The following is a 12140-nucleotide window of genomic DNA, read 5'->3' as shown; positions in this document are numbered from 1 at the left end:
TAAATTCTGAGTAACCAATAACAATTCGTGTTTTTGTCGTAATTACAGGACAAAGGAGCAAGAGGGGAAACCGCTGCAAATAGCAAAAACATCCTCAAATTTGTTAAAGGAAACGAAAGTGCTCCAGACCACTAGGGGGAGTCGAACAAAGAACAATTCATTTCGGAGCAGGCAGACGCAGGATTTTGAAAAAGAAGGTTGGCAGAAGAAAGGAAAAGTGCGTCATACTTTATTTCTTTTCAAATACTCTTTTTCAACATTATAGAATACATATTGAAATTGCTGAATATTGTTATTCAACATTTATTTTGTTATTCATGCTGTTATTTATTGCAGTCGCCTTGGTCCAGTGGACATTGTCCCTGGTCACTGTGAACGCCCGTCTCCAATGGTGGGATGCAGTGACTGAGCTGTGCAATGTTGATGTTCATGTGAGAGAGCGCTACATATTCTTGAAGTGGCAGTGCCAGCGAGAAATTAATTGCAGGGACAAAGATCTCTGCATTCGGACATTCTATGCTCTTAATGCTGCTCTCATCTCCTTCACAGCTGCTGTTTTGTCCCTCTGGGTTCTCTGGTTGATGCCCAGGGAGATGATCATCGGTTCCACCTGTTAGGTAATGTTTTCGCGATAGAGACTTTGATTTACAAGTTTGCATCCGTAATGTGTCAGAATGCATTCACTGCTAATTGCTAGCCCGAATTAGTAATGCAAATGATACCATAACAAAGAAAAAATAAATCACACTCTCAAATAAGTTAAATATTTTTTTAAATGCCTTATTTCAATGTTTTAGTACACCGCTAAATATATAGATATCTATAAATAGTCTATCTTTTTTCTTGGTTTTTGTAAATGTCATCAACATGTTAAATGCCATCCTGCCTCAAGCAAGGAAGCTCTAATGGTGTCAGTGATATCTTCAATCTTTCCTTCTGTGTCAGTTGTTGATCCTGTGCGGTGCTGGTACCTCCATGAATGATTGGCGTGGCAATCATCCTCCCAGCAAGAAACTGTTCATTGTCTTTGGCAGGTGTAGATTTTGGTCATGTTAATGTCACATTTACTATCAGTTGTCACATTCTTAAGAGGAAATTCTGAAATATCTCTTACTGACATCAATAACTGGACTGTCAAAAGTGATGAATTTCTTTTCATCTGGTCCATCAAAGATCCTGTGTGTTCTCAAGCAGTTCATCAAAAGGTTAAGTAACTCATGCTGGTACCACTGTTATCCACTCCGTCCTTTGCTTGTCCCTCAGTATCAGTGAATTTCACTAATATGTCATTGAAAGGGTCAAAGGAAGCACACCTAAAACCTCATACTGCATATCCCAAACATTTGCTCTATTGATGTTGAACCAGATGAGAGGTGTTGTTGTGATCTTTGCTGAGAGATCAACAACAACAGCAGTCACGTTGTCTGTACTGTAAAATATGTGGTGTACAGTTATTTCAAATAACAGAAGCACAAAAAAGGACTTAGAAAACAACTAATTTGTAATTAATACCTTTCCTCGGCAGAGTGCATCATATATTCTTCAGGCTCAGACTCTTTGTCAACAATAACGGGCATACGTGTTTGGGTAACCGCTGTATTGAGAAGAAAATATTTTACTAGGTGTAGAATTTAAATTCATCCCTGATAAGGCATAGTGACTTTTATCAGTCAGTGCTGGCATTCATGCAGATAACACCACCAGGTTTGGGTAATTCTTGTACACTACTCAAAGTTTGATAGAAAAAATGGTGGAAACATATTTTTGGCTTCAATGACGGTATATCTGTTACAACCAGTAGATCAGCAGATGGAGGAGGTAATCTGCTTTAGGTGTAGGTCAACTCAAATTGTGTGACATGAGTTGATGGAGAAATGAAATACAGAGAAAAGACAACGGGGTTAAATAAAGAGAATATACATGGGCAGAAAGAACAGTTTTGACATTTGACCTCAAATTCATCCATATTTAAAATTGTTAGTTGGGTAAAAATATGTTTTCTTACTTTTTTTGTCAACTGGATTCTCTTATCCTTCTCCACCTCAATGGTGGAGGAATTCTGGAAAATCCTGACCATCCTCTTCATGAGATCGTGTAGGGAAAACAGAGTACCTTCAGTCAGAGGCTTCTTCAAATTTGCTGTAATACAGACCTCTACAAAAGATCTTTCCTGACAACAGCCATCACCATCTACAATAACTCTTTGACGAACCTGAATTAATGACTTACAACATTTAATTTACCTTGGGGATCAATATAGTAGTTTTGATTTTGAATTTGAATTTTACTTTTTTTTTTTTTTGTCAAACCAGGCTTCACGGCGGAGAGAAGTTTTCCCATTTGGAGGATTGAAACCGACATAGTTAAGAATGAAAACAAAAATATGATATCGCACCAGTAATGTGAGTTTAAAAGATGTCGTTGTGCACTTACACTTGTTGGCCAGTAGGTGGCATTATAAGAATTGATAAACAAGACAAGTCGATACTTTTATTTTATCTCTCACGCATCAGCGCGTGCGTTCGTCAATGATAGTCATGGAATATAAGCCTCCTGCTGGCATTGGGGACCATGAGCTTTATTAAATAACCATAGAAAGAAATTCACTGTTAGTAGAAAGTGTTCTTCCGGATGTAACCGGGTGGTTTTACTTGGAAAACATTCTTTACATAAAGTAGCTGTAAATTCTCACCTGTTTTGGGCCCTTGAATACATCTAGGCCCCGTTTCCTCACCTTCACTTCCGTTTCACAGCCTTGTCGGGCTCTGGGTGTGCCCGCCAATTTGAGAACGTCTTTCAGGTCCATTGTGTGCAGTTGGATTTTGGTCTTTCCTTTCTCCTGCCAACCTTCTTTTTCAAAATCTGTCCTATATGAATTGTTCTTTTTGTGACTCCCCCTAGTGGTCTGGAGCACTTCTGTTTTCCGGAGTGAATTTGCAGTTGTTTTTTGCTATTTTTCCCACTTGCTCCTTTTTTCCTGTATATGTATATTTATATTGTGTGTGTGTGTATTTGCGCCATTTTATTTGTGGTTGTAGCCTTTTTTGTTTGCATCTGTTTTGTTAATTGTTTGCTTCTATTTTCTGTTATTGCAGCATTTTTCTCCATTGCATTTATTTTTCACGTGTTTGCAGCACGTTTCTCTGTTTACTACATGTTTGTACCTGGCGGCCACTGTATAAATCAAATGTATATATTAAGAATTCAAAAAAATTTAATATTTAGCATGTGGAGAGATTTTTGAAAAAATAGTTAGTCTTGGAGTTCAGCTCCTTAAAGAAACACATTTGCTAGTAAGTCCTGAGGCAGTAAAACAGTGACGCAGTGCTGGACTGTCACAACACTATGTTTGACTCTAGGTATAATGTTTATTTTTTTTTTTTTTCTGAAATGGTGTGTTTCGTTTTTGTGTTTCATGTGTCCTGTCTTGGCATACCAAACATACCATATGATATCCCTGGTACGGCATGACCGACTGTCATCTCTTCTCCACCAGGTGTGAGCCAGTGGCTCCATTCTGGATCAAGCTCCTTCTCTTCCTTAAAGCTGCAGTTAGCAACTTTAATTTATTTTCTAGGCAAACAAACCAGAGCTGGATTAAAGCGAACTAAACAGCGCTAGTGTGGATGCAGCCTCTGCTTACTTCATGTAATTTAAGGGATTTCCTCATTCTGCCATCCTGGATGTGGCTATTGTATCCGAATAAACCAATACAGTTGTATTGTTTACAGTTGTAAAATACAAAATGTATTTTTCTGATTATAGTGAGACTGTGAGCAGCAACATTTTGGATCAGCTTTGTTTTAGTCTAAAACTGGAACATGATGCCTAAGACTCCTGCTAAAATCCCAGTCACGGAGCTGGTATGCTTCAACCTGATTTGCAACGAGAGATTACATAATCCATAATGATTTCCACTCATTGCATGCTGCTTATTCAGTGATCTGCCTCCTATCTTCTGGAAGATGACTGATAAATTGCAGCTTTCCAAAAAGCAATTAGACACATAAGAGTAAACCCTGTCTTGTTTATTGCGACAGAGCAGTGATGTGGGTCAAAGAGCGCAGGATGTAACTCGGCTGTAGATGTTTAAGCCGCTCAGTGCATTTTGGGGTGGTCTGGAAGAATGACCACACTTGGATTATGTGAATGTGGGGTCCTCCTAGCTCAGGAATGCTGTTTGTGTTTGTTGAACACACAGCATCAGCTTAGGTTTAGAGAATTGGAGCCTCTGAAACTGCCTTTGATTAAAAACGGCCCTTTAATCTGGGTCCCATAATGGAAATGAAGAGTTTTCTTCCTCCAACGTTCATGGAGAAATCTAAACAAGCAAATCTGAACATCATCCAGTTTCAGCGATGTCATGCTAACTCTTGGGATTGCTGAAGACAGATGTGCGCCATTACAGATGAAATGACTAATGCTCGTTATTCCATCAATCAAAATACAATAAATACACGCACCAAGGCAGTATTAACATAACTTTCTGCACTATGCTCTTACATTTATGAAATAAATATTTATAAAAATGAAAATGGTGTTGGGTTTGTTGAGCAGACTCTGAATATTAAGTATATTAAGGAACAAACAGAGTCAGCTCAAGGTATAAACAAACCAAGCCCCTGCTTATCACTCAAATGCCACCAGGGGGCACCAAGAGTCTCATAATTCACAATTGTGAGATAATTGCAAATTATCTCATAATTTCAAATGTATTTATACCTCTATGTCGTATGTATCAAACACAAGGCCCGAGGCCCAAATACGGCCTGCCATAATGTTGTATGCGTCCCTCTGGACTTCAGAAGAAAGACCTTCAAGATAACAGCTGAATGCTTAAATAATATTTTATCAGTCAAATCAAAGCAGTTTTCATCTGTATGCTGCCAAATTACCTCAGTGTGAAAAAGACGTTCAACATTATTTAGCTTTATGAGGCATTGATGTGAACAGACATTTTGGAGGGCAGGTGCTTAAGTATATAAAATGGGCACCTTGTCTGGCACTCAGAACCACCGGCTGCCTTAGTAGTGTGACAGGTCACACAAATATACACTGTAAAAATAAAATCCATTTCAGAAGGGCACTCTTTTTGTCCAGAGGAAAAAAACAGCAGGTGCTCTAGCACCACCTAGTGTTTGTCTGTGCATTTTCCTGTTAAGAAGTTATTGAGTGCAGTGTTTATTCATATTTTAATGGTTTGTTATATATCTAACATGACTTTAAAGAAATTCAGCTCTGTAATTTAACATCTTGAGATTTGGCCTCTGTCTCTTGAAGAGACTCCTGACCTGTCTGAAACTCCACCTTCAGGAAGTCATCACAGCACGGCTTAAACATGCATGAATGAATCAAGGCAACACTCCAGATATGAGTTGGAATAACATTGTAAAATAATGTAAAGCTTAAAAAAAAGTCGGTTTTACATAATACTGCCCCTTTAAGGGCTCCTTGGGATCTTGGGGTCGCCCTGGAAACAAGCCAATTACTTGTTTGATCTGGACGTTCCTGCTTTAGCTGAACCACTCCTATAGCGCCTGAAGCTAAAATAAAACACAGGATGACAATGTTTTTATAAACTGGGGACATTAATACATAATGGTCATAAAAACACGCTTGAGAATGCCATAAAGGGTTTTGACCCTCAAATCCAGCTGTGGGAGTGTTTGTCCTCCTAACCCAGTGCCATAAAAGGTCAGCTTTCTTGGAGTGAGTGTGCGTGCGTGTCTGCGTTTGTGTGTGTGCGCCCTACAACGATAAGACCATCAGCGCAGAGCACAGACCAAAGCCTGGTGTCTTCAGTTCAACATTGTTGCAAACACACACACACGCACACACACACACTGGAAGGAATTTAATATTTGGAAATATGAAACTGAACTCCTCTGTGGCCCTTCAGGGTGTCCCTGTGAGCCTCAAAAAATAACTCACATACAGCGCCTTGAGAAAGCATTCCTGTCAGCGTTCTTTGGAAACACAAATCAAAAGTCCACAAGCGCAATCCGAAGCAGCCAAGAGGTCAAAGGGAACTCTAAAGGAGCAGCAGAGATCCAGACGTCAGACCTGATCAAAGCTGAATCTTTTGGTTTACATCTAAACTTTATGTGTGGTGGAATAGTAGCCTTGAAGATCACGCTGAACACGAAATGTTTCACCAAGCTGCATGAAACTGATACACAACCCCACAAAATTTTTTCTATATGCATGTATATATGTATATATTTATTTATTTGGTTTCACGTTTATGATTCTCTGGCAGAACTAGTGGGTTGACCAACATTTTTCAAGAGGGGGTCCTGGCCTCTCCTGACCCCCATTTGCCGGCGCCCCTGGCATCAGCAAGTTGTGGTTCAACAACCCACTGAAGCTATTCTGGTGAGTGAGACTGACTTCAAAGCCACGCCACATTTTACAGTTCTATTCATGAATAAATGTGGAAAAACCATCAATGATTATCATTCCATTTTACAAGAAGTTTGATTTATAAACTGTACACAGTAACTACATTTAATCAAATTTTGAAATTTACTGATATTTGTGGGACAAAACATAGAGAAAATATTAAAAATAACATTTCCAACTAGAAAATGTCTGAAGAAATTTAAATGGGGTCTACCATAGACCCCATTTAAATGTGTGTGTGTGTGTGTGTGTGTGTGTGTGTGTGTGTGTGTGTGTCGGTTGGAATCCAGCATCCTGATCTGACCAGAATCAGGGGTTCTGCTATGCTAAAAATTAGCGACAATAGCAAGGTTAGCTTCAGTGAGGTCAGTAGCATGTGGGGTATCACTGGCAATACTGACTTACTCTATCTAGTATTATATAGCTACTGAATAAAAAAAACTGTTTAAAATACTTATTTTAGCTATAAGGGTTAGCATGAGGGGTACCATTAACATGTAAAGCAATTAGCATTTTGACACTACCAGTGGTATTTCAGTTATTACTCCAGACATTTTGCATACATTGCTATGGCACGCCCCAATAATGTCAGTTTTTTTTTTAACATTACTGTAATGCAAATTTACCAAGATAACAATAAATCAAAATTGTTATTGCAAGAATTTTTTGATACAATAAATGCCAAGCCCATTCATGAGGTTTGAATACTTTTGGAAGGCCCTAATAACTGAGGACTGATGCCATCAGTTCCATCAGTTCCACATTCTTTTTTAAGCAGAGGGTGAGAACATATTGTGTGGACGCTGGACAGATAATAAAAAACATCTTTTACAGCACTGCTAGAATGATTAGTATTGTTTCTGCCGAAGCCTTATTTTTTCACTTTTTAAAATACGCACAGCGCACAGCGTGTTCAGAGGAGGGTAGAAAATTCTGTTTCTTGAAAAGCAGCCAAGGCCAGCTCACAAAGAGTAATATTTGCTCTGGGTTTTGTTGGGCGATCCAGATGTGTGATTGGAAAAAGATGTGTGGCAAACAAACAGTAAACTCTGATCCACAGAGGAAAAGGGACTGTTTAGCTCACACACACTGAATGATGAGTCGTGAGACTACTTCTATTATAATCAGTTTGTATACGCTGCATTGCATCACGTCACCGTGCGGTATAATCGAGCGTTTACGTTTTAAGAAACATTTTCAGGATCAGTCAGTTGACTGCTGCCACCGTGTGGCCACATTTAGAACTGCAGCGCCCAGTTATGAAACTCGTGACTCATCGTTTCATGGCTTTTATCTGCATAGTGTTTTGTGACATGTCAGTAACATAACATCAAGACGGCTTCCTGTTAGACATCAGCGGAAGCACGCAGCACTTATATAATACAGCAGGCCCGATATGAGCCACATCCTGCATACTTTTTGATTCTGATCTCATCCTGATTTGTAGTTTTCTTTCCTGAACCTGTGCAGTGTGACTCAGTAGATTGAGTTCTTATATTAACATTTTTTAAAAAGTCAGGTAATTTTGGTAAAACACATAATTTTATGGAAAGATTAATCTTCTCACAATGTTTGTGTCCAGTGAGACATGTAGCAACCAGTAATATAAATATGGGCAACATTGTAATGATTTTAAATGCTATGAATAGTTATTGGCAACAACTTGTCAATAATATCATAATATTTTCCCAATATTGTAACAAGCTATGTTGATACAAACTTTTTGCTACATCATCAGAGGAGGCGATAGTAAGCTAGTTTGAGGTCAAAAGAAACATAAGAAAAAATAAATTAATTTCTCTGCATTTGTCCTATTTTCTAAATAGGACAAATATCTTAAATGTTCATGTCTTTAGGATTAAGGATACTTCTGCCGATGGGTAATTATCCATCAGCAGAATGTTTATTTCAGTCATTAGATTTGACTTGGACTTGGGGTAAAAAGGTATGCCTTTTACTTTGAAGTGAAAGACTTGGGACTTTACATGTGGATGTGGAGTCAAAAACTTTAGTACTGGAGTCATGGCGAAAGACTCAAACCATATACTGGAGTGAAAGACTTGAGACGTACCTAAAAGACTCTCAAACTCTCTTGGGTTTGAGAGTTTTGAGACTCACCCATGTGGGCTCAAAGGCTGGAGACTTGACATTAATTTATAGTGAAAGACTTGAACCATGCAGTGCAGTGAAATTCTTGATACTTAGGCTTGAGGTGAAAGAGTTGAGAATTACCAGAACTTAGACTTGATACTTAACTTGGATTTGAAATGAGAGAGTTGGCCAACTCTCTCATTGGAAGACTTGACTTGAGACTTGAGACTGAACTTGGGTTTGAGGTAAAAGACTTGAGACATACATGTGGGGTCAGACACTGGAGACTTGACTTGGGTTTATGGTGAAAGACTCAAACCATGCAAACCATGTGATGTGAAAGACTTGAGACTTAATTTGGACTTGAGGTGAAAGAGTTGGTAGAGACCCTGAAGTGAAAGACTTGAAACCTTACTTGGTGTGAAGTAAAAACCTGAGACTCACAGAATTGGGGCAAAGACTATAGATTTCAAATGGGTTTGAGGTAAAAGACTTGCAAGACAACTTGGAGCAAAAACTGGAGACTTGACTATGACTTGGTGTAAAAGACTTGAAACTTGACATGTTCTTGTCTTTCAGACTTCATGCTTGGCTTTGAGTTATAAAGTATGACAAATGAACAATGCTCCATAACTCCACCTCTCAATTACCTTCTGAATGCCATGGATGTTAGACTAGCAGAAGCAAGCTTTTAGTAGATTCTCAATTCCTTCTGTGTTTATAGCGATTTCAATGACTGTGTTTCATCACCACTCATCACGGATTACATAGTTATTACATCAGTTTGGACCATTTTTTCTAGGGATGATGTCAGTTGTAGAAACGACACCATGATTTTGAGTAACTATTAAAAATGGTCAAGTTGAAAGATTCAGAGAAATTATGTTTAGTGCACCTAATTATCAACATCATGTGAATGAGGCCCCAAAACCATCTCCAACCAAGGCCCCAACCAATCACAGCCAGGAGTAGGGTCTTAGTGTTGTCAATCATTCTCAAGTACACGCTGTTCACACCCTGTATCTAGCTGTTCACAGCTGTATCTAAGCTGTAGATACTTCTGTATCTACAGCTTAGATACAGAAGTGACTAGTTAGCATAGCCACTGATAACAGCAGATAAAGTTTTCCTATCATACTAAGTTGTTCCTCTGCCATTAACACATTAAGCACCACCTACACGAGGTTGCTTAACAGTGCTAAGATCCTCCTCCTTGCTTTGATTGGTTGTTTTTGCATTTCTTCAGACAATAATAGCTGCGCAGCAAGGAGCTTGATTTTTTTTCACAGATTACCTGTCACATTTTATACTTTTAGGACATGGTAACAGTTTTTAAAAATGTTTTAAAAAACCCATTTTTAAAAAATTAAGACTAGCTGCTTGGAATGGGCTCAGAATATAGTTGCTGTTCTGCATGGAAAAGAGCCAGATGGATTGATTGAAAAATAAGAACTAGTTTTTAATGTGTTTTTTAAATGAATAGTTAAAACCAGATATAAAAAAATAAAATTCCAAGTGGATTTAACAATGCTCTGATTCATGTTCATGGACACAGACCAAAGTCTTCCACAAAATGTTCAAGCCCATAAACTTCCATGCCCAAAAATCTCAAAATGTAATAAAGGTGAAATAAATCTATGACTGACAGTTAAAATGTTTTCCAGAAGACTTCTCAACCTGATGTGCATTTACAGCTAACTGGCCATAAGATAATTTTGGAGGACTTCCTGCAAAAGCCTCCGAGGGGTTTTAATGATTCACTGGAGGCCAGCAGCAGCAGCAACGTATGGAAGACCCCCAGGATGCATGGCCTGGGAACCACAGACATGGAAATAACAGATACAATTTATGCTTCTGTTTCTCACTGGAGGAAAATTAGTTCAAGTATGCTCATCCTCTTAGCATAACAAAAAAACCAATAGAATAACTTAAACTATTAGAATTTATCGGATATATATTTGCAACCTGTATTTATTAGAAGGCCTGATAAAGATGTGTGAAAAGTCTTAAAGTAAATTCATCTCTTGTTGCAGTAGCATAAGTATTGCACTAAATATTTCAGAGAAATATAATTTTGAAAAAAGAAGAAAAAACTCCCAAGTCTCCCAATGTGACAAAATGAGTGTTTTAACAGAATTGCCAGTAGCACACTTCCTTTAAATAAAAAATAACAGATTTTTTTCATATGATTTTTTTTTTTTTTTTTTAAAGCACAGCGTCATGGATTCTTTGTGATACTTGGACATCTCACATCTATCAGAAAACTAAAAATGCAACATTATTGGTCCTCTACGAGGATAATAATAATAATAATAATAAATAGTTTCTTGAAGAGTCTTTTTTTTTCCACAATCAGGTGAATCTTTGCTCTGGAAAACAGAATAGAATGCTTAAAAAATAAACTTTAGTTCCGGTTAGTTTTGGCTTGACTTTCTAACCAGTATGTTTGACGATTAGTTTTAAGTACATACTCTGTAAAATGGATTAGAAGATTGTAACCATGTGTGACCACAACAGTCAGCCCAGGCCACGCCCCCAGATGATAGATCTGCACCTGAGGTAACAGCTACAGGAGCCACCATGGCAACCGCGTTTTACTTAGTGTTTTGCAGCATGTACTATCTTGTACAATAGTAACAGTACATGTCACATAGGGAACTGGGCTGTGCCTGGTATCTTTTGGGTATTCTGATGCAGATTTTGGGAAATTTCTCAAATGTATAATTGAAATTTAAGTTTATTTTGGTAAAACGTGCCTTAGAATAAAAGGTGAAACTTTGCTCATCTTTCCTATATTGGAGGTGTAGTGCGGCCATTTCACTCCTGTCATAAAATCTAGAAATGGAGAAGAATTTAGGGTCTGTGTTTTAGTAAACCCAGATGTATGTAGACTGAGTTTGAAGAAATTCAAACAACTCTCACTGGTCTGGTGTTTATCAAACAGAAACATGTTGGGTAATCATAACTGACCCAAAACAGAAAAAAGTTTTGTCAGATTTAGTTTAAAATGTTGAGAAAAAAACAGTAAAACATTTAGATTAAAATGTCTGCTTTAGTGTGGTGTGTGTGTTACTAAATGGCTTCAGAAGTAGAGAAACTAACAAAATGTAGCATAAAATGTGTTTTTCCTGTTGTTTCTCCCTCCAGCTGGTCTGGGCAGCTTAACACCAGGAACTTCTCCAATCATTTAAATCAAAGAGAAATCCAAACAAAGGTCCAAAACAAGTTGATAGTTCCAAATTTAATACTGCAAGTATCAACAGTTTTACTAAATCTGGACACTTGCAGGCTGCAGTCAGCAGACTGCTGTGTTTGTTATTGCAGAAATCATTCCACTACTTGATTTATGTTATCCAACACACTTCCACTCAACTTCCATCTGACGAGATCAAACTTCCTGACACTATTTGTGTGTTTAAACTCGCCATCCTGTGTACAGCAGAGCAAGTATTTCCCAAACACTCAGTTCCTAAACTTGAACTAAATTTGGAAACAATTTCGAGCCAGAGAATTATGCAACTCTCGAAGATATGTTTTCAGCGACACTGTGTCCAAAATGCATCCTTTCACTTCTTTGTCTTGTACAGATGATCTCTAACCAGACATCCTGACCACCTGATTTTATTACCAAATGAACACAATAAATA

The sequence above is a fragment of the Poecilia formosa genome, unplaced genomic scaffold (genome assembly GCF_000485575.1).
Source record: "Poecilia formosa unplaced genomic scaffold, Poecilia_formosa-5.1.2 Scaffold213, whole genome shotgun sequence".
Lineage (NCBI taxonomy): Eukaryota > Metazoa > Chordata > Actinopteri > Cyprinodontiformes > Poeciliidae > Poecilia > Poecilia formosa.
This window is presented reverse-complemented; position numbering follows the sequence as displayed.